We start from the raw sequence: 23,129 nt of genomic DNA, 5'->3' as shown, positions 1-23,129 counted from the left end.
GCCGGTCACCTGGTGGAGAAGAGTCAGAGGGGTCTGGGCAGTCTCACCCTCACAAAGGTGGAAAAGCACAAACCCAGACACACAGGAAGTTTAGTTCTGTTTTATTTTGAAAGCCCACTATCGTCTCCTCCTAAAATGTACACGAGTTCATCCTGAAGAACTCGAGCTGAAGTGAATCGTCCAATCATTCATCTTATTGGGGCAGAATGTTTGTGCAGAGAGGAGGGTGCCAGTAAAGCCTAAAGAAGCACAATCCTGGCCCGTAAATAATGTGGAAAAGACGTGGAGAGTCTTAATTTCTCTCCGTTTCCAAATCATGCTGGTTTGCACCGCTTGTCCACTTTTCCGCATTAGATTTTAAGCATAAGCGCTTCTATTCCCATTAATTATCTTGCCTCAGTTATATTCTGCAACAAAAAAGGCGATCTTACAGCCGGATTTATGGATACATGTAAGGCAGTTGTTTTGATGAAACTAATGGAGGCCAATGGATCTAAGAAGTTAAAATTGTAAAGAATACACATTGTACCTTGTGTGAAATATTTTAAAGCCTGTCTGTGGCTTTGATATGTTAATTCTGAGGGAATTACTACATTGCCCAGAGTGCATTTCTTTCTGCAGAATCAAACACTTCAAAGTACCAACTTGAGGCTGTTTAAGTGGATGTGGTTTTGTGTTTTTCAGAGGACAGAGTTGGTTTGAGGAGAAGGATCTCGACAGCTCGTTGATTCATTCTTATTGATCCATAATGTGATCAGAGTCATTCTGGTGATTTGTTGCTGCGGGCCAGTTAAACTGCTGCTTATTAAGCAGGAGGCTGCAGTCGGACTCGGCGGTGACCTCGGGGCCAGACCTCTGCATCCAGCCGGCTGCAGGAACCAGCTCCGGCCTCACACGCCTCAGTTTGATCCCGTAACAGATTGATATACCAAATCGGAGCTGACATGCATTGCTAAAGATGCCAATGGTAATTAATTAGCATCTCATTTTGACCGCGGCACAACAGGATGTGGAGCTTGCTTCTCGGTGCCATTTCCCCTCTAGGCTTTGTATTATCAGGGTCAAAATCCCAGCTCCGCGCTCTGAGGGCCGCTTAATAAATCGAGGAGGGCACGTTGACAGTCAGATTTTCATGGAGCGTCCCCGCCTCGCTGGTTCCCAGCGCCCCTGGCCATGACAAACCGTCCCAGCTTTAGTGCCGGCAAACGCAGCTCAGGAGATCAAAAGGAGACTAAAGGGGACTTAAAATGCGTCTTGTCGAAGTTATTAGCTGAGACACATTCCACTGGCATATTGACGTTTGGCCTGTGTCTCTGATTGAGATGGAAACCAACTGCTGAGGAGGTGGAGAGGTTAAAAATGTTCAAGTAATGACCCCCACGGCAGCAAAACAAGAGCCCCACCCGAGCATCCTCGCTGCTCGCATGATTTGAGCATGCTCCTCTTCACTTAGCCTTTGGGGGGGAAATGTTCGACTTATTTTTGGTTGCAAAAACTATGAAAGTGACAAAACATTTTATTTTAATAAATCCAACAGCTGGATAAATGGGTCACAGGTCTGCAAAGGAAATAAAGCATCTAAATATTTTTGCTTCAAAGACGTTGCTGCTTTTTTTTCCTGCTGTTTGGTTTGTGGTTAAAGTCTTTGTTCTGAATGATTACATCCATACTAAACATTAGAGATTTTCAGATGATTGTAGGCTTTAGGAAAAAATAAACTGTCATACAGATGCGAAAGTAGAAACAGATTTTTGCAAAAATACGAAAAAAAACTTTTATTACTGAAGGCAAAAGCTTTGTTTTTAGGTGAAAACACTGATTCTAACACTGCTGCTGTTAGATACAACCTGAAACCTGATCCTTTATTTAAATTACTCTTTAGGTTTAAAAGGTTTAACATAATTAGGTTTTATTTATTCAAGGTCACAGATCTTTGCCAGTCACAGATCTTTGCCAGGTCTTAAAATGAAATAAATATAACCTGAAATGACTATCAAATGAGCAGAACTTCCTCTAAATGGAATACGGACCATGGTTCTGAATTGGAAATGGTTGGAAGGCTCCCTCTGGGTCGAGGTCTTTGCTCCAAACAGAGGAGTTCAGGTACCTGGGAGTTTAGTTCCTGATGGATGGTGGAGGACCTACAGATCTGGGTCTGCAGTAATGAGGTTGTTGCTCCAGTCTGTTGTGGTGAAGACGGAGCAGAGCTGAAAGGCAACTCTCAGTTTACTGTTCCGTCTACGTCCCAACCCTCACCTGTGGTCATGAGGGTTGGATCATGACCACAGAGAAGGAGATCCTGGATCCAAGCAGCTGAAGATCTGCTTCCTCTGTAGAGCCGGGCTCAGCCTTCGAGTTAACGGTAGAAGCTCGGAGTAGAGCCTCTGCACCTCCACAGTGATAGGAGTCAGCTTCTGGGAGACTCCTCTCTGGAACTGGGAACACTTTGGAGTCCCCCCAGGAGGAGCTGGGCAGAGGGAGGTCTGGGTTTCCCTCCTGCTGCCTCTGGGATACGAGGAAGAAGATGGATGAGTTGATGGACTGCAGCTCCAGTTAACACACCGGAGCTGTACCTGCTCTTCAGTCATTAGAAATGAAAGGCCTCGAGTTCCTGGGAGGAATGCATGTCACCCGCCACCTTTCATGCCAAAGTCTGAGGCTAAGTTTATCTTAGCTGTAGTTGTTTTGAGCAAACCTGACAAATAACCTTAAGGTGGTATCTGACTGAGCTGCGACTCTTGGGAGAGTTGTTGGTGGGAAAAGAAAAAACTCAAAACTGCAGAAAAATTGTGATAAAATACGTGACTTCCTGAACTCAAGTAACCATCAAGCTGTCGGGCCGTTTAGAGCAGCCGCTTCTTAAAAACAGCTTAACGACGCCAGCCGTCCTGGTTCTGGTCCTGCTGGAGGTTTCTTCCAGTTAAAAGGATGGAAGATGGCAACGATAACTTTTACTAACCTGTCTGTGGATGTTTCTGTTCCCTGGGGGGCTAAATTAATAAACTGAATTGAATTTTGCGCTCAGAGTCGTGAAACACTTTAAGCTACAATCAAACCAAAGTTTAGCTCAATATCTGTCAGCTGTTATCTGAGGCGGCCATCTTGAACAGACACATGCACACACGGCCTTTCTCCTTTGGGTGGCGGGTGATAATTAGGACAACCTGTAAACAATCGAATTTACTTTTCCTCCATGTTAAAGTTTTTGATTCCATCACCATCAAATTCTGCATCTGTAACGTTTTCTCCTCCTGGGATCTCGAAATGTAATTCAACATTTTTTCTTTTAATTCTTCAGAGTCTAAAGTTGCTCACATGTTGGAATCTGATTTAAAGCACGTGTTTGCTAACAGGATTGTGTTGTCTGGTATGATCCTTCAGTCAGTAACTGCTGCAGCTACTAGTGTTGCACTTTGCAGAACTCGGCGCAGGATCGAATTACAAAGTCTGAGCAAACTCTGCTGCGGTTTGTGTTCGGCTCTGCCTTTTCTAAATGATCAGAAATGAAGTTTAAAAATCCCCATGGGGTCACTGAGTTCTGCGCATGAAATGACCGTGGAAAGTTTGAGTTCAGGTACGCAAAAGAAAAACACCCAAATCGCAGTTAAAGGCATTTTTCCATGACAGCAGCAATCTAATCCTCCTTTTTTCTTCTTCTTTTTCTTCTTGTAGGGTAAAATGTTTTTATAAACCCCTCGGGGCATTCATTGCCTCAACCGCACTCTGTTTGTATCCATCCTTCCCCCCTCGTTCTTTTTTTTTTTTTTTCCAGCTCAAACAAACCGAAAGCTGCAGCAAACCTCGGAGGTGGAAACGGGAGAGAGATGACAAAAGACAGAAAAGTAGAACTGATGTGTTTGATCAAATTATAGCCAGAATCTGGCAGCGTTACTTCAGTTTTTTAACCCCAACAGCCCCGTCAAAACCCGTTTGAACTTTATCAGCAGCAATTCGCTCCGCATGTTTCCGGGTCTGCAAATGAGATAAATTGATCCAACGGTTGGAATCGAGGAGACGACAGAAGCCTCGTCCTGCACTCGAGGGGAACTCTCTGCATGTTTACCTGTTTTTAAGGACGGCTTTTGCTTTGGGAATGGAGGAACAAAGGCTCTGAACATTTGCTGTGAATTAGTGGAAGAGTTGAAAGGCAGAAAGCACCTATAAGCTGCAGCCTGCAGGGGGGGGGGGGTACAGTAGGTAGATTGAAGCGTCCTGCCTCTGCCAACCACACGGCCGCAGTCAGATACTGTGGCTTATTGGATCCAGGCTCGGAGGATTTCTTAAAGCGAGGCACGGCTCGCCCGCCCAGTCCGACCACAACACAAGGCATGAAAACAAACTTCTCAGAATAGCTGTCCTCTCCGTAGTTTGGCTGCCTGTTCAAAGATTTGTGGGAGATGTTTGATCTTAGCTCAGTAATCAGGCGTTTTTGTCCAAAGCTGCAGCAGAAGATTCAGCTCTCTGCTGGCTCCATGAGGCAGCGAGCGGCTGCAGCTTTTCACCTGTGAACTGCTCCTTTTCTCTCTGCAGAGTCTGCTTTTAGCCTCGAACGATCAGCTGAAGTAGGAACAAAGTTCCAAAGCATTTAAAAACTTAAAAAGAAACTGCATTTTCTGTAAAAACTCAGAGCTGAGCGTCTGCTGAAACGATTTGTTCAAACAAGCCGAAGCTAAAATCAGCAAAACTGTATCTGAAAGATTAAACTAGTAGCTAAAAGCTAAAAGGAGCTAAAGCCAGTTTTCTGAAACAGATTTCAGAAAATAGTTTCTGAAAGTCGTGAGGAGATCTCAGTGTGGTTGAGTAGAAAAGTTACAAACATTAAGTCATAGCACACGATTTCTGAACATTTTCTTATTGTTTCTGAGTGGTTACAACAACACAAAATATTCAAAAATACAAATCTGTAAACAGGAAAAGGGTGTGAATGCTGACTCAGCGATCATACGAATACTGCATGTGGCAAAAGTTTTACTTTTAGTTTAAGATCTTTAAATAGTTCTCCTCAAACCATCCCAGACATGAAATGACTCATTTATTATTCATTAATTCCATTAATGTAGTGCTTTTAAATTATGCATATTCAGCCTAACTTATTAATGGGCTGATTCTCTGCTGTTACAATAATAAATATCAGATTAAAAGAAGAAAAATACAAGGAGGGTTTTTTTGTTTCAAGCAGACATGATCTTATAAAATATGTCTGAATAACTTTGAAATGAAGGGTTTGTCTTCTGGGACAGAAATTCAAAGAAGTTAAACCACCTGTGGTTGTTAAACTACACAGGTACTTCCTGTAGTTTGCTGTGAGCCGTAAAAACAAATACCAGCTGGATTTCTTTGCATTCTGGAAACCAAAACTCAAGTTTTCATGGCATCTTTTGAGACTTTGTGGCAAACCTCGAGTAAAAATTGGCTAAAACTGATCAGAATTTGGTGAAATTTGCACATATTTCAACCACAGTATAAACCTAAACTAATGTATTTTTATCATAAGAGAGATTTTTCTGATTTTAAAATAGACAAAGCTTTACATTTTAGCTAAATGTTTGGTTCTGAGCTGTCAGACATTTGATAAATCTGAAGAAAATTGTAAATTTAATCTAAATAAAGTTGAGGAAAACTGGTGAAGAAAGTTTGGCACCTTTGCTTTAGTGTTTCAGGTAATAAATCTCTAATATGTCTCCTTCATAAACTGAACATATACTACTGGAAAAAGAAGAAATTAAACATATATAAAGGTAACTTTATTAAGTAAAATAAAAAAAAATTCAATTTGGTTGTGCTTCAAGATTAGAGATGTGATTTAAATCAAATATACTGATTTGTTTTTGTATCTAAATATGAAGGAGGGGGGCAGTAAAGCTGTAGCTCACCTCTGACCTGAATTTTTGCTTTGGAAATTTTTCAAAATAAAAGCACAATGGCAGAGAGATGTGGGACCGTGTTGTTGTTTGCAGCGTGTTACTGACAGGTGGAGACATTTTGTTTATCACGATAACGATCACATTTCTTCTTATTTTGTGTTTATTTTAACGAGTATTTGAAAATGACTTCTTGTGTTTCCATTAAAGATGAACTTCCTTGTTTAGACATTTATCTCAAATGTTACCATGAATCAGTTAGAAATCCTTTTTTTTTTAAATCTTTCAAATAACTTAACACATAGTTGTTTTTAACGAACTTAATATAAGAGATAATTTGAGAATAAATGCATTTTCACCTGAAACAAATGTAAATATTTTTTATTAGGTTATTGCATAAGTGTGTCTTTAGAGTCAATATGTAAAAAAAATAAAAGTGAAATGAAGAAAGAAAGTATTTTTCAGACATCGATGGTTAATGTTAATGTAATGATGGTTAATTAAGAATTTCTGAGCAAAATGTGTGACCGGTCTGTGTTTTGTTGAGTAATTTAAGCAGATAAGTGTTTTGTTTATATTGAGTGCATGCCCGCATTTTAGAATGGCATCTAAAGAAATCTGGCAAACTACTGAAGTAATTTAGTTCAGGACCTTTTTCAGTTTTGTTTCATACTTTGCACAGGGTACCTTTCAATTCAGGTCCTTGGATGCCTTTAATATATATGTAAGAGTTAATTACACATTAATTAACCTGCAGCTTTGCTTTATTAGGACTGTTATAATCAATTTGTTTTCCAGCTGTTTATTTTCTGTTTTTATTAAAAACCCAATTATTCATTTATTAACATATATTGGTTTCCTATTAAGACCAACAGAAACACTAATATCTGATGATTAGTTGTTAATTTTGCGATCAAACATGAACAAATGATTTATTGGAGCAAACCTTTATTTGCCAGATGCATTTATAGGCCTTTCCTTTATCCTGAAACACTTTTTTAGACTGTAATCCTTCTCACCGACTAAAGGAAAAAATGCAAAAAAAATAAATAAATAAAAATCCCCCGAGCCTGAAGGTTAGAGGGAGCCTGAGGCGTGAGCGCTCGGTAGCAACACGAGTCTGTTTCTGTTTGTTAAATATGGCTTTCATAACGTGTCTTTTTCTGCTAAACTCCCAGAAAGCCTCAGCGATGCAGCTTTAAGATATTGGGGGGGGGGGGGGACGAGATAATGGCGTTAAACAAACAGCCGAGGCAGAAGATGATGTTCTTTATGAGAACACAAATGCATTATAACTGCCTGCAATTAGCCCCGGCCAGCCATTGGCATATTGTAATTAATGTGCCGCCGTACGTCGAACCCATCGGAGGAGGCTGGCTCTAATTTTGGAGGGGGGTGTAGATCAGATCCTGGGATAATTGTGGGTGACTCGGGTCCCTCTCAGTCAGCAGGGTGGGACAGAGCTCAGGGTGTCCCCTCCACCCCCCCAGCCTTCATCATCTGAACACGTGCCCTGTAGGGATCAGGAGAAAAAGTGTTTCACACAGATGATCCTAATTTGGTGTGGTTTGGAGTGTAATTTAGATCAAACACAGCCATGTAAATGAGTCAGGATTTCATAATTAGGTGGCTCTGAAGAGAGGAGAAGGGACGAGCTCGGACCGCGTCAGGAAGTGTGGCGCTGCGGCCGCCCATCCGCGAGCCGCTTCCCTCGCTTCTTTCTCCCGTTCTGCGAGGAGGAGGAAGGAGGAAGCTTCAGCGAGGAGGCAGGGGCTGGTTCAGGGGGAAACACTCCCAGCGGCACACAGCAACGAAATAGGTCACTCTGCGCCGATTTGGCTTGTCTGTTTCCACTAAGCAGCCGACTCGGCTCAGTGTTTGGTGCAGAGGATAACGCTGGCCTGGTGCCAGTGCTCCACACACACACACACACACAGAATAGGCCTTTCCCCCCACTGGGGCCTGTTGATTGAGGATTACCACACTGGAATATTGTGTAGGTGTAATGTTTACATTTACATTTTGGGTGGAAGAGCTCACAAAGAGGAGCAACAGTAGAATGAGACTTAATTTCTATCAGCAGCAACAAACTGAGCCAACAGGAGGAGGGTTAGCGTCGCTGCGTCGGCTCTGAGGGGAAAAACTAAACTGCGAACAAGTAAACACGCAATAAATTAAAACACAAGATCAATGGAGTCCAATAAGCAGCAAAATCATGAGGAACTGCAGAGCTGCTTTAACTGCAAAAATACAGTCTGATTTCTAAAAGCGGGACATTAGCTGAAAGATAAACGTAGCTAAATGCTACCAAAAAGAAGCAGGAGGCCAGCTAAAGGCTAAAGCGTTAAAAGGTTAGCTGAAAGCTAAAAGTGACAGAAGACAGAGTATGCTAAATCAGATTTGAAAAAGAACACTTTTCTGTGATTTTATTTCTCCTGCTACACCTGAAGACTAATTTTCTGCTTTAGACTTTCCAAAACATAAAAAAAATTATCTAATTTGATTATTTGTAAATGAAAATAAAAATGAACAAACATGCATTACACAGGCAACCAGAAAATAAGTTAAAAGGAAATAACACATCAAAAAGTTTAAAATTAATAGCTATTTATTTAACTTTATTCCAATTAAAGATGGCTGCCACGCTGGTCAACCTCAGCAAACACAAAAATCTTAATGTCTTACAAATTTTGAGCTATAATTTGGTGTGCTAGTAGCTGGGAGTAATCCCCAACATTTAGCCTGAGAGTTAACACATTAAGCTAAAATACTCATGTTGTTCATTTTTAAGATTTAACCAAAACTCCAACTTTTCTTTTAGTTTAAATTTGACATGAAAGGTGGTTTAACGAATGCTAGATATTTAATAAACTACAGAAGAATCTTTCTTTTCATCTTTAAGGTCTGATTTCCAACAAACAGCAAAGAAATATCAGGACTGTTTAGGATAACTTATAGACGAACTGGTTTCTTTTGTTGTCTTTAACAGGCGAACCAGAACGCCTGGCTGTCTGTTCGCTCAGATAAGCATCACATTCAAGGTTCTCTAAAAGAGTCTCGGCTGCATGAGATGTACAGTTTACTAACATCAAGCTGCTTTGTCTGTGGCTTTGAAAGTACAAACAGTTTGCAGCGTCTCCGTGCCAACGCGTGCACAAGTTTCTGCTCTAACTCTGCTGATAGCCAGTGAGAGGCCGAAGAGGCCACCTGCGCAGAAGGTAAACGCAACATGGCGGGATTGCGAACCTCCCCGGGGAGGCTGGGACGGCCACATGGCCCGTCGGATCTGCCAGGGTGGCCCCGGCGACACCCGGCTGGGTGCCGTGCTGGGCGGCGCCCAGCTAAGCCTGGGGATTAGCTCACGGTGGCACCTATCTGATGAAAGCAGAGCCAACGGGGATTGTAGTCCCTGTCTGCGTTCGCTGCCGCCCTCCTCCATCTCTCTGTTTCTCCACAATCTTATTAGCTACTCTCTTTGTTTCTGGCAGCAGAGGAAAGCACAAACACGCCACCATGCTGCTAGAAAACCGTACTTTTGGCTCCCGGCTCGTATTATCTTGGATTGGGGAGAAAAAAGCCGGTCCAAGAAAAAGGACATTACCTCCACTGCTCCATCTGAGGAGTTTGACTCCCCTCATGTGATGTGACACCTTCTCTTCCAAAATGATTGATGGCCCACATTTAAAATAGATTATGATACATCTGAACGACAGACAGTCCATTAAATCCCTCTCTGATGAGACGATTCCAGCTTCTGTGTTTTTACTGAAACGGATGGGTTTCGACACGTTCTTTTATCTGTTTTTACTTTTCATCCTCGACTCCGACTTGTCTGTTATTAATGTTATTTACCCATTTAAAGAGTTTAGTTTGAGTTTTCTTTCACAGATATTGAGATCAAATTGATGCGGTAGTAGCCGAGATGCGATCATGCATCACTTTATTTTCAAGATTCGACCAAAATGACAAGATGATCTTAGTCTGAACCCAGAAACAGGGGTCATTTAGAAAACATCAGAATGATTTTACTGGACTAAAAGTTTAAACAAAGACGTTGTGGAATCTGTTAGCGCTCGGAGTACGCGTTAGGGACGACTCTCAGCTACTACCACACCAAATCTTAGCTCAACATCTGTAAAATTCTGTAGAAATTGACTGTGTTGGCTAAGGTTGATTAGCTATGGCAGCCATCTTGAATCAGTTTTAAAAGGTAGAGTTGTAGATATTACATCCAATAATTGGTGTCTGAAAGTTTCATTCAACTCCATCCAATGCTTCATGAGATATTTTGCTAACAGTCACTCTCGCCCATAAAAGGTCCGTAATATTTGACTGAAAATGATCAACACGAGACATTAAACTGATGAGAATATTTCAGTAAAGAATAAGACTTAGCAGTATTAAAACGAGACTTAAAATTCATCATCAGGTAGAAGAAAAAATGCTGAAACTTTGACAAACGACAACTAATCACAGAGAGGAAGAAAAATATCAGAATATCTGATGAACAAGCCAGCAATAAAAAGAACGAGTAGAAATAATCCTGATGAGTGAAACAGTTATTCCTGATCTACCTGCAGCTGATAAACGATCCTCCTGTAAAAACGAGAGCTTTCGTCCTGCTGTCGCCACAAATCGAATCCGTTTCCTTTTGATAATAAAGAGACAGACTGAAGGATCTCTAATGGCGGCTCATCTCAACAAATTTGACCAGATTTGTTCGTGTAATTCAGGTGCCGTCCGTCTGAATAATGTAACACCTCCTCTGGTTTCGGTGGAGCTCATTAAGACCTTCTGCTCGCTGCTGCGCTGCAGAAGTTGAGCTCCTCTGCTTCACCCAGAATAGATCGGTGACATATTGTAATGAAAGCCTTCCAGTTCCACTCAGAAAATGACCTGTCATTCAAACAAATTAGATCTAAATGAAGCTTCTTGACTCCGTCCATCCTTCTCAAACATCTGAACCAACCTCTTTAATTAAAAAACGCTAACAACTGCGCTTTTCCTGCAGGGATTTCTGCGTTTTTTCTGTTTGGTTTGCAGCTGCAGGTTAACGTTTACCTTCAGCTGACATAAAAGCAAAAATAACAGCCATGTTTCCTCTCAAGCACTGATGGTTGAAACCTAATTGACACTTATTTAAAAATAATATCATTTTTGATGCTAACCTGGTAAAATATTTAAAAAATTAAGAGGAACTAGTAAAGCGACATTACAGCTCAAAAGGTTGGCGAACACTTCAGTTTAATAAAGTGAGATAAATGTAGCAGAACAGCAGCTAAAAGCTAAACATGGCAAAAGGTAGCAAAATGCTAAAGCTAATAGCATCTAAAAGCTGACAGCATTTATGAATTATTGTTTGTGGTTAGGGAGCAGAAAGAAACGAGTGGAGAAATGGACAGACAGAGACAAAAAGGGACACACAAGGGGACATGGAAAGACAAAAAGACACATCAGAGGACGTGAAAAACTAAAAATGTGTGCAGGGCATAAAAAGACAAAAATAATGACTCAGCATTCAGACAACGTTGCAAAACTAAGTCATGTGTTCAAACTGCCTGAAATTAGGAAAAATCTAAAGAGATTTCATCAAATACAACTTAGCTACATAATAAATAACCAGACTGAATAAAACATGACAGCAGTAAATATTTCAATAAAAAGAGTAACTTTTATGTTGGGCTTTTTCTGTTTGTCGGAAATGTTGCATCTTTTGTTTGTTTGTTTCCAGAAAAGGTTGTTTTCTGTTTAGTTTATTCTGTATTTACAGTTTCCAAATGTTTAGATTTTTTTGTTTTGTTTCTTTAATTTCACGTTATTTCTGTTGGTTTGGTTTTATTTTTATAGTTTGTATTTTAGGTGTTTGTTTGTTTGTTTTTGTTTGTGTTGTTTCCCTGTTTGCTTCTTAAACTGACGAGCGAGTCTTTCTGAATTGTGTTTTAAAACAGTTTTTTTGTTTTTTTTTCCTTTTTACAGGACTAGCTTGCCTAAATCTGACATCCGCGGCCCTCTGTAAGTCACCTTGTGAGTGTCTCCCACCTTCCTCCCCTTCCTCCCCCCCTCGGAGGGGAGCGACCCCGGGCCGGCCCGCTGAGGGGACAGGCCTGCCAAGCCCGGCACATGGCTCCGGGTTCGGGGACGACAGAAGCCGAGGTCCCTGAAGGGGCCCTTCAGCTCTGTGAGTCTGCACCACACACACCGCCCGGCACTCCCCGCAGGCGGGTGGGGGTAAGCACACAGTCCTCCCCCCTGGGAGAAGTGAAGGGCAGGGACTGTCCCTCCTCTGAGCTCCTCTCCGGTTCTCCTCCACCTCTTCTTTCTCCTCCCTGCTGCAGGCTACGCCCTGCACATGTGATACGACACACAGCCTCATGCTGCATTACCCATACACCTCTCTGTCCATGTCTGCCTCGCTCTAAGCCATGTTCGCTCATGTAGCTTCAAAACTGGGACACGAGTGTGACGATGGAGGTGGCAGGAAACGCTGCAGATCCTGCCTCTCTGTTTCACTCCTCTGACTGCAGACATTTGATCAAACAAAACACCGAAACCAGGAGGAACGAGCTAAATCTGCAGATTAATTAGGGCCAAGGAACGAGGGTGTTTGTTGGTACTGTTAGCAAAATATCACATGAATCACTGAACTGATTTTAATGAAACTTCCAGAAGGTAATCATTGGTTTAACATCTATAACTTTCTGAGTCCTCCCAATTCAAGATGGCCGGCACATTTAATCAGCCTTAAGAAACACCAAAGTAGCTATAACAAAAATATGCCACATATGTAGGACATGGGACAGGGGTGTGGGATGAGAATAGTTTTTAATTAAAAAAAAAACAAACAACTGGACTTCTGTTCTGTAGCTGAGGATGTTTGGTTCCCATCCAGGGAGCTTTCTCCGTTCAACAACTGGAGAGTGGAGTTCCAAGCTTTAAACTGTATGAGATGCTCCGTTTCTGCAGCTAAACTCACATGCAGGTTAATCTCCCTCCCCTCTCTCCTGAGGGTCATTAGGGTCTCTGTTAGCCTGGCTCACAGAGATGTTTGGGTCACATGAATGCAGGTGTTGATTAGAGTGAAACTGACTGAAGATCAGGCTTAATAAAAAGCTGAAATCTGAGACCTCCTCCTGTATTTAAAAATGGTTCTCTCTTTTGACAAAGATGGCTTCCTTCACCCCTCTCTCTTACCGTCTGTCTTCTCTGTCCGACATATAAACACTGTGGTCCTCCAAAGAGTGTCCCTTCTCCTTGAGGAGCAGGAGCTCAGCTGAGTCCTGTCCTGAAGAGCTGCTCTCCTGCGGTGTGCACAAAACTCAAACATTCTGAATAAAACAGAAGTTTGAGTCGACTCAGACCTGGGTACACTTTCACCTGTAAGTGGAGTGTTTTCATTCTTATAAACAATGAGATTTTCTGTACGTTTAGGAGATGAACGTGAAGGTAAACTCATTTTTATTAATCCCCGAGTCTCCGCAAGCTTTTAAAGAGTCTCTGCTTCGTCCCCGGGGAGCTTTAACGTCACATCAGGCGCCACTTTTATGAGCGGAGCAAAACAGATGACACCGAGCGCGTTAAGATCCAATATTCTCCGAGACGAGTGTACGTAAAGACGCCCGCTTGTTTGCTCTTACAAGTATTAGTTTCTGTATTAGATTCTCTTCTCAATATGGGCTTGTTTTGAACTTAAGGCGCCCACTTTTCAGCTCGGGAAAAGTTGGAACAAAAGCTGCTTTTCTTCTCCTCCTCAGATCTGCAGAGTTCATTAGCTTTCTCATAATCTGCCGATGTGGCAATAAAAAATGTGCACCAACAAAAAGAAGCGAGCCGTTCCCTGACACGCCATTAAACGGTGATGCATGGCTGCTGCTGGGAGGAACTTTTTCCAGTTGAAAGGTCAACGTGGAGACATGACAGCACTACAGAATGGTGCGCTGTTTGTTTTCTGACTCTCCTCACAGTTAATATCTGTCACTTTGAGCTAGCTGTGGGGATGTGAAGGAGCACAAGCGGCGTCCCTCCTGTCAACAGCGCCGGGCGGCCATCTTAATTGGCATAACCTGTTTATCTGTAATAGTCCTCGAGCTCCGGTAACCTCCCCAATAAAACATCCCAATCATTTTTGTTATCGCAGTATATGAAGCTCCGGCTGCTATCTTCCATCATGACGACTTCTAATGGCTTTTAAAGTAGTTACCTGCGAAGTCCCGACATTTATTACGAGGATTTTCGACACGGCACAAAGGTCCGCCGCTATCAGGAGGCAACATCATTATGAATTATTGTTTGCGGCTAAGGTAGAAAATTGTACTTTGTGGCTCTGTTTCCCCCGCGATAAATCAACCGGTCGCTTTCCACGTCTCGGACTCTCGGAGCTGCTGAGTGCGGGGCTTTTCCTCCCTCCTCCCGCTGTTTGTCCATTTTTCCTTTTCCTTCTGCGTGAAAAAAGCTTCCTGCAGGTCGCAGGTTTTCTCCATTTCTCAGCTGCGCTCCCGATGGTTATCGCCCACCAGTGAGGGAGTGATAATGTTTTTTTTGCCCGTGTCTGTCTGTGTGTTCATTTGTCTGTAACCTTAGCAAAACATCTGCTGAACCAGTGGATGGATTCTAATGAAACTCTCAGAAAGCAATCATTGGCTGTGCATCTGCAGCTGGTTACGGTTTGGAGAAATTTACTGGTGGTGTGGTAGTAGCTGACAGTCATGCACAGCACATACTCATAAAGCATGAGATCATTTATTATCTCAAGGTTTGACCAACTCCGTCACTTCTCACCTTAATTTAGAGCTGAGGCGGGAGATAGGCATTACTTCCAGGCCTTTAATTGGAGCTGGACTGAGCTGCTTCTTCTCAGTGATTATCCAAGCAGCAGGTAATAAAAGAAAGAAGACAGGCGTGGCAGGAAAATAACGAGACGAGGAGCGGCCGTATTTGTCAGCTGCTATCAGATCGGTGTTAACGTGCTTCCTGGACTGAATGGAGGCTTCAGGAGAATGAGAGGTGAAGCAGCACAACTTTATCCTCAGACTACATCTTCCCTGCTGAAGTAATCCTCTGGGTGGAGGAGGAGAGATAAGGTGAGGAAGAGTCTGAGAGAGCTCGGCCGTCAGCTCGCTGATGCTGGAGTAAACAGAGATGATCATCGCTCAGAGAGAGACGAGCTGGAGTCTCTGAGCGGGACACTGATCTTCTGTCAGAGGGAGAGGGATGGATCAGAGAGGAGGCTGGGAAAGACCTGCAGGAAGAAAGAGAGGCCGGATAACAACATAAAGATGGAAGGGATGGAGGTGAGGTGGAAACTTAAACAGACAATCCCTCCAGTGCTTCATGAGATATTGTGCTAACAGAGTTGATTCCAACTTTTTACAACCACCTAAAGCATTTCAGAAAACAAAACGATAAATCAGGCTATTTAACATGTAACCAAAAAAAGGAGAACTTTTAAAACAAAAAGTCCCCCAAAGTGATTTCCATTTTAGAAATCTTAACAACAACCTTTCAGTAATAATAAAACAACACCTCAGCATTTCACAACAAAAGTAGGAATGTAAGTCTGGCAGCTTTCACACACAAAAAAATAACTTTTATATAAAGACTCTAAAGAAAAGAAAAACAGACATAAGCTGGAATATAATGAAGCAGCCGACCCAGACCTAAAAAGGCAAAATCAAAATCAGGGTGGCACGGTACAGTAGTGGTTAGAGCTGTTGTCTCACAGTCTGAAGGTCGCTTCCCTGCCTGTGTGGAGTTTACATGTTCTCCCCATGCTTGGTTTCCAACCACAGACTAAAAACATGCTTGTTAGGAACTCTAAATTGTCCCTGGGTGTGAGTTTGTTTGTCTCATTTGTCTCCGTGTCCCTGTGAAGGACTGGAGACATGTCCAGAGTGTCCCCCGCCTCTCAGACAGTGACTGCTGGGTACCATGTCCCCCACAAGCCTGAAAGAAAATGAATGTTTTGTTTCAGTTTTTAGTTTTGAAATATTGTTACATGTTCATCACACATTTCTCCTTTTTTTGGATCACTTATTTCTTATTAAGACGTATATATTTAAACATAAATCTGTCTAAACGGAGCAAATTTTATAAAGCTGTAAAAATCTTAAAAGAAAATAAAGAGTATTAAGTAAATCTTGAGAGTAAATGGAGGAACGTGAAACAGAAAAATGAAATTATGATTCAGGAGGCGGCGGGGGTCTCAGTCTAGACTCGGTGCAAAGAAGTTAATTAACAAAAACAAAAACCTGGTTTCCTTCACCTACTTCAAAAAGACCGCCGCAGGTTGGTGCAAAGCGTTACCTTGATGTTCTGCCGCGTGCGCGAGCCGAACCTGCTCGCTCATTCTGATCACCGCGCCGCTCTCCAGCCCCATTAGGGACATTAATATTAATGGCTTGGCAGTTTCTCTCTGCTGATCAGAGCTCTCGGTTGACTGGATCCCAGCGTGGCACCACACCTTGCTGTAGGTGACTGTCAGGTTTGATTATAGGCAGATTAAGGGCTCTGTTTCCCGCCGCCGCCGCTGCCGCAGCCGTTCGACAGAATCAGATAAGCTGCATAAATGCCAGCCGATTATTCACTGTCAGAGAGCATCGAGGTGTGAGACGGTGAGGTCTGACAGCACGGCTTCATTTGGGTTTATTTCCAACAAGCTGTTTCGTTTTTAAGGTACAAAAACAAAGTTTCTTATTTGAAATAAGTTTAAAACTAAATCGAATTAGGGATGGGCAGTGATTGGTTGTGACACAAATTTGAATTATTAATGTGCATCTGTTTCTGTTTGACCGCCTCGCCATCACCGATTTTATTTTGAAAGGATTACAAAGTGGAAACTACGGTCACTGGTGAGCTGCATCCTTACTTCCTTCAAGGTGTGGCAGAGTCTGTATTCTGCTGCAGTTCAGAGATATTTATTCTTATGCTGTTTTCATCTATCAGAGAATATAAGTTCAACCAAATAACTGCTAGGACCTAAAACTTGGTTCTTAAGAGAGAACCGCATCTAATCCAAGCAGGAATCAGTTCAAAATAAAAGACCTAGCTTTCCATGATGGAATGAAAATCACCCCCAGACCGAAGATGAGCTTTCGATATTTATATCTGTAAAAACAAATTGTGAATTGTTGCCATTTTTGTGTTTAACACAGTCGGTTTCTGAAAGTTTCATTAAAATCCAGCCAGTCGTTCATGAGATATTTGTCTAACAGACAAACAGGATCGACTCCGAACATTAAGGCTAACGTGTTAGGGATCACTCTCAGCTACTACCACGGCACATTTTAGCTCAGTATCTGTAAAACTTTTACTTCAGTCAGCTGTGGCGGCCATGTTGGATTAGGTTGGCTCCATAAGTTAATCAGTTGGGCTCCAAATACAGACACAGGCAAAAACATGATTGCCCGCCTTCCCGTTTTGTCAGCAGGCAATAATCACTGACATAAATGGGGACAAATAACCTTCTTCCCAGCAGTGGAACTGGTTCCTGAACAGAACTTTTACACTGATTCCTATAAAACTGATGGCCTTTAAAGTTTGCTAACATAAAACTTGCAAAATATCTTTTTTTAGCAAAACATCTCATGAATCTCTGGATGGATCTTAATGAAACGCCTGGAAACTTGCAAAGATGGCCACCACAGTCAACTGACCTGACAAAACACAGAAATGGCTGTAACTTTTACAGATGTAGAGCCAAGTTTTGGTGTTTCTTTGAGCACTGAAACATCTCACAAGATCTCACACATGAGTTCACACAAGAGGTTTCAGTCAAACAGCAGGAACTTCATCCCTTCTCTTTGAAGGATCTTGGTTTCAGACTCTGGTATGAAAGGAGGTGGGCGACATGCATTCCTTCAAGGAATAGACCTTTAATTATAGGTGCACAGAGCGTTGTGGGTTTTTGGTAAATGTGTGGTAAGCGCAGTGATGGTTGAAAGAACCTGAGGCGTGGTGTCGTTTATTCAAGTAATTTTTACCTCTTTTAACACTGAAGCCCTTTTCAGCTGCTGGATTTATGATTGGTGGGTTCTTCTGAGGAACCCGAGCTGAATGAGATGATCTCAACCCTTTGGCTAATTTTTGCAACCAATGTGAAAGTCCTCCCATTAGCCTGAAACAGGTTGAGTCATTGTTTCGTGGTGGCGTTTTTGTGATAGATCCAAACCTAATGTGTGAAAAACATCCAGCTTTATCGGGTTAATTCTCATCTGTGAGCAGAATTAGCCCCGCTCCTCCTGAACCCGGGCAGTAATTTTTCAGACGCCGTCGGATTGTGTTGCGGCGGCCGACGTTAATCATGTTCTATCAAACCGGGGGTTCCTCTGAGAGCCAATCAGGTATCAGATTGCTTTGGGAGTAAAGAAAACGAGGGTGAGCCAGCCAGAGAGGTGTCTGGGCGCTGCGCCCGACCTCATCTGTCTTCTCCGCAGCGAGGGGGGCTTCCCGACCCCTGACCCCCGCAGAGTGCTGCAGCATTCATCACGGCGTGTTAGGTAACGCAGTTAACTACAGACTTCCTCCGTCAGGACTGGAGTGGCTGCAGGGCTGTTTGTCTCCAGGTAGATGATCCTTCTTCCTGTTGGGTCTAACGAAGAGATCAAGTTGTTCTAAAGTAATCTGCTGGAGTCACAGGTGAAAAATGGACCCCAGATCTACTTCTCACAAAATCTAACGTTTGTGAGAAAATGGTACCCTCATGTGTTGGATGTCTTCTTTTATCTCTCCTCAGTCCTCCAATAACTGATGGTCAATGGTTTTAACCTACACCCAGGTTTTGTTTTTGGTGTTTTTTGCCTGATGTTAAGGCTCCTGCATCTTTATTATGGTGACTGTGGCAACTAAAAAGACCATGCACAAACACAAAAGATACTCTGAAAATTAAGAAAACATCTTAATTACTTTGAAAGCACTTTTACTGCAAGTCAACATCACCTCTAACTAAAATGTCTTGGATGTATAAATCTAAAGTTTTTAAATTAAAATTGTCCTTAAGTTTTATTAATCTGACAGTTTAGTGTATCGGCCAAGAGAATATTATCAACCCTGGAAAAACAAAGTCCTGGAAGTGTCTTCCAACATGTTTGCAGGAATGTTACATTTAATTTCATATATAGATCCTTTATGACAGTTTGGCCCTCTGGAAACAAAAAGCTGCCCCCCTCTTGATTTAGAAACCCATCTCAGGAAACTGATTAAATCCCAAAAGAACTATTAGAGTTGTAGCTGCAAGAAAAGCCTGATAAGGCAGTAAGAAATGCTGCTGCCTGAACTTTAAGACCCATTTAGTGTTAATGGAAATCAACCCAGTGTCCCAAATTAAAGACCCAATCATTTGGTTTATTGTTTAAACCTGATAAGTTAAAGTCAGTCTTTCTTGATCAAGGTAAAATATATATTTTTTTTTAATTTTCCACTGTTTTGCTTTAGAATGTACTTTTAACTCCATTTTATCCATTTATAGTTCATGTAAGTCCACACACCAGTTAAGATGTCATGTTTTCGTGATGTAAAAAATTAAATCACGATCTTTTTTCTACCTTTACTGTGACGTAAATCCTGCGATGAGAAGGACGGAACCAAGCAAATCCTGATCATCCGCCCATTTTCTTTACCTGCTCCTCCTTTCTGGGTCGGGGGGAGCTGGTGCATGTCTCCAGCAGTCACTGTCCGAGAGACGGGGGACATCCTGGACAGTTTGCAAGTCCATCACAGGGACACATGGAGACAAACGAGACAACTCACGCTCTCACTCACACCTAGGGACAATTAAGACTCACCAATTAACCTAATTGGTAGAGTTATCTGTGGGAGGAAACCCGTGTACCCGGAGTAAACCCACGTGTGCACACAGGGAGAACATGTAAACAGCCAGAGATCTTGTGACCTTCTGGCTGAGAGGCGACTGCTCTAACCGCTGCACCACTGTGCCACCCTCTGCTCATACAGCTGAACTGAATTTCAGGTTAATCAGAGTCACTTTAACAAGAAGACTGAAGGCTGTAAGTAAATCAAAAGGTGCAGCAGATTATTGCATGCTTTTATTTTTTATATCTATAATATTTTTGAATTTTAGTTGGACAGGATGTGCTGCATGTGACAGAAAAGGCAGAAAAAGTTTCCAAATGGCTGAAAACCTGGCATCCTAACAGTGAGGTGTGTACTCTACCTGTGTGTTGGTGACCTTGTTGCTTCCCCCTCATCAGCGTGTAAATAACGAGTCCTGTGAATAATGTCTGCCGTCCTGTTTGGCTCAGCAGCACGAGGCTCCAGTACAGTATGCTCAGAGGGGCCGACTTGATTGTGTGCAGTTTCAGTGGTTTAGCATCTGGCGCTTGTGATAATCCCCCTTCTGTCCCACATCAGTTGGACGTATTGATGAAGCACTCAGGGCTGTAGTGCTACATTTACTCAGCACATTAGCCCATTACAGTTATGGGCAGACAAGTAAGTAGAGGCTCTTTACCTGAAGAGGGATCATTTGTGTAGAGAGAGAGAAGCAAAACGTTCCAACCTCTTGGATTTCACTACGTGTTTATTTCGGTCACTTTCCCCAGATTTATCACTGCCTCTGCCACCATTTAACCTTTTTTCTCTTCACTCAAAAGAAGATTCAAAGCAGTAATAGCTTTTTCAGGTGACAGTAGGCCATCTGTAGATGCTAGAGCTACGATAAAATGCTTTTTTATATCTGTTATTAAAACAGAATTATGCATGTTTACAAAAGTCAAAAGTGTGTTGAGGTTTTTCATTTAATCTACAGTCGTTTGCACCTCTTCAGATATTTGTAAGGAAGTCAGTAGTGAAAATGTGAACCAACAAAACTTACATCTTGTGCTTCTTTTACACAAATGTAGACATTTTTTAGTATTCAGCTTGCCATTTTTCAGTTTTAAAGACATCATGAAAGTATAAGCAGCTGATTATGTCACTTTCAACCTTTTAAAGTATTTGTGTCTCCTGAATCACTGAACAGATTTTAATGAAATTTGCAGAAATTAATCACTGGATGCACACCTACAACTGATGAGCTGTTTGAGTCAACCCAATTCAAGATGGCCACTACAGCTAATCTACCTTAGCCTTCTGAAAAATAGCTTTAAGTCAGACAGTTTTACAGATACGGAGCTTAAATTCGGTGTGGTCGTAGCAGAGAGTCATTCCAAGCACCAACAAATCATGTGAGATATCGCAACACCACTTTAGAACGGGCATAATTTCATTTCCAAGGCTTGACCAAATTAGCAATAATAGTATAAAAGCAATAGCTTTAATATAGTAGCAGTTTTACGGAGAAATGAGGTAAAAACTCTTTGTGTTTAATTCCATTCATAGAACAATAACATGCATGTAAGGAAGGATTAAATTGTTTTGGACCTGTTTTGTCTGCTAACTTTTTAGTTTATTTTAGCTGAGAATGACTGCAGTGTCCCTCCTGTTTGGTGCAGACACTGTTCTGACCTTTTCAAATATTAAACACCATCATCTTTGCATGGATTTCTATAAATTGCCATCTTGATGTATGATTATGTGCACTCGGGGACATCTTGTGCTGAAATGTTGTGGAAAAAGATTCAGTCGGGGGACTCTTTTCTGTCTGTTGTGTCAATAAACAGGCACCTAAGGCCCTTCAGGAATCTGGATAAAACCACTTGATCTGTGGTGCGAGGACCATTAGGGCCAGGTATATTGATGACGGTGCAGAGTCTCCTAGCGTGAGGCTCGATCCATGCCGAGAGGACACTTGTTCACTTCCAATCACACGAGCTGCCTAATGGCCCGGCGTTAGCCTGTCACAGGAAGCCGTGTGGCGCATGCGCTCCCGGCCAGCCTCCGTCCGTTGGGTGCAGTTCGGTGGCTTGGGCAGATGGGATCCAGGCAGAAGAGGGGGGGGAGGGTTTGAAGGGGGAAAGCTGAGGCGTGCGTGTGTGTACGCCGCCTCTGCCCATCCGTGCATTCAACATGCCATCCAGAGACCCCCTTTTGAGAACTGCCCACACTTCATTAGGATGCCAGGATAATGGCCAATAAGCACGCGCCTTGACACCCCATTTCCTGCGCACTGAGCTCTCCAACCACGACAGATGTCGACAGTGTCATCGCCGTCGCTACCACTTCCTGTCTGCCCACCACCGGGGAAGAAGGGCCATTCGTGGACACCAAAAAGTGCACCGGTGCCAGCACTTAGCTCTGAGTTTTGTTTTGTTTTACCAGCTAGTTTTAGAGCTAATCGCTGATTTAGGTGCTTGGGATTACAACACATCAAAGGATCATTATGCCCCCCCCCCCTTTTCCAAAATACAAATGATGTATCTGTAGACAAAACATTAACAGATGTTCCAGTGGCTGTTAGGTGTCCTCACAGGGGATATGAGCGAGGAGGTGGGGGGTGATCATTCGACATGTGTGCTCGTGATGGTGGGGGGACAATGTTGTGTTAAAAGGTGTTATTATGGCTCTGCTCTGGCAGCGTGGCATGTGCGCCGGTAATAACGGTGGGGCTGGATGGAGAGTGCTTGTCACATCAGGAGAGGGGAGCAGGGTCCGTGGACCGAGGCTAATGGAGGCAAAACAACCTCCAGCTCCTGCCCCCGCTGTCCAAAAATCAGCTTTTAGCGTGAAAACACGGGCCACCTCTCAAAGCTCACGCAACACGATACGTCAACATGAGAGGCAATTTAATCCCCTCATTTGAATATTCTGCCTCACAAAAAGAAGAGAGGAGCCATGCCTCCCTCTCCTCCTCAGAGTTTTTGAACCTTGACCAGATTTCAGGACCATGGGGGGAGGAAATTGTTGTACATTTCCTGACAAATTGAGTTAACTGGTCACTAAGTAGGCTTTAAGAAAACAAATGGTCGCCTTTATCACAGGTGGACACTGATGGCTTAATGGGGGCCTGCAAGCTGATCGTATCACCGCCTAATGGCTTGACAGGATGCATTAAGGTTTTTGTGTAAAGAACCAGCGTGCAGGGGCCAGGCGAGATGGCCAAATGCAGACCTGACAAGTGCTGCACGTCTCTGTTTTTTTTGTTTTTTTTCTGTGCGGAGGGAAGCAGATGTTTGTGTATCGACGGTGAACTGGCAGAGAAAAGCCGGCAGCAGATGCCTGTCGCGGTGCCAGGGTTCAGGATTGTACAGACGGTACATGTTCACAGAGAGAAAGCTGCCCTCCTTCTGCCATAGGTGGCCCACCCAGCTGAACACCCTCCCCCCTCTCTGTTTAACCACAGTCCGACCCCTTTTTACTTATTCATCTATTTGCTGAATT

At 42.7% G+C, this 23,129-nt stretch overlaps 1 long non-coding RNA gene across 3 annotated transcripts in view; it reads left to right on the top strand.

Moving 5' to 3' along the window:
* Positions 1 to 23,129, top strand: part of LOC108245113 — a 293,441-nt gene that overhangs the window by 136,860 nt on the left and 133,452 nt on the right. For all 3 annotated transcript variants that reach the window (XR_005232718.1, XR_005232716.1, XR_003039888.2), the window contains exon 5: positions 11,838 to 12,039. This is a non-coding gene — a long non-coding RNA (uncharacterized LOC108245113). The remainder of the gene's footprint in view (positions 1 to 11,837; positions 12,040 to 23,129) is intronic.

The sequence above is a fragment of the Kryptolebias marmoratus genome, linkage group LG23 (genome assembly GCF_001649575.2).
Source record: "Kryptolebias marmoratus isolate JLee-2015 linkage group LG23, ASM164957v2, whole genome shotgun sequence".
Classification (NCBI taxonomy): Eukaryota; Metazoa; Chordata; class Actinopteri; order Cyprinodontiformes; family Rivulidae; genus Kryptolebias; species Kryptolebias marmoratus.
Note: the sequence above shows the minus strand (reverse complement) of the source record. Positions and strands in the feature narration are given on the sequence as shown.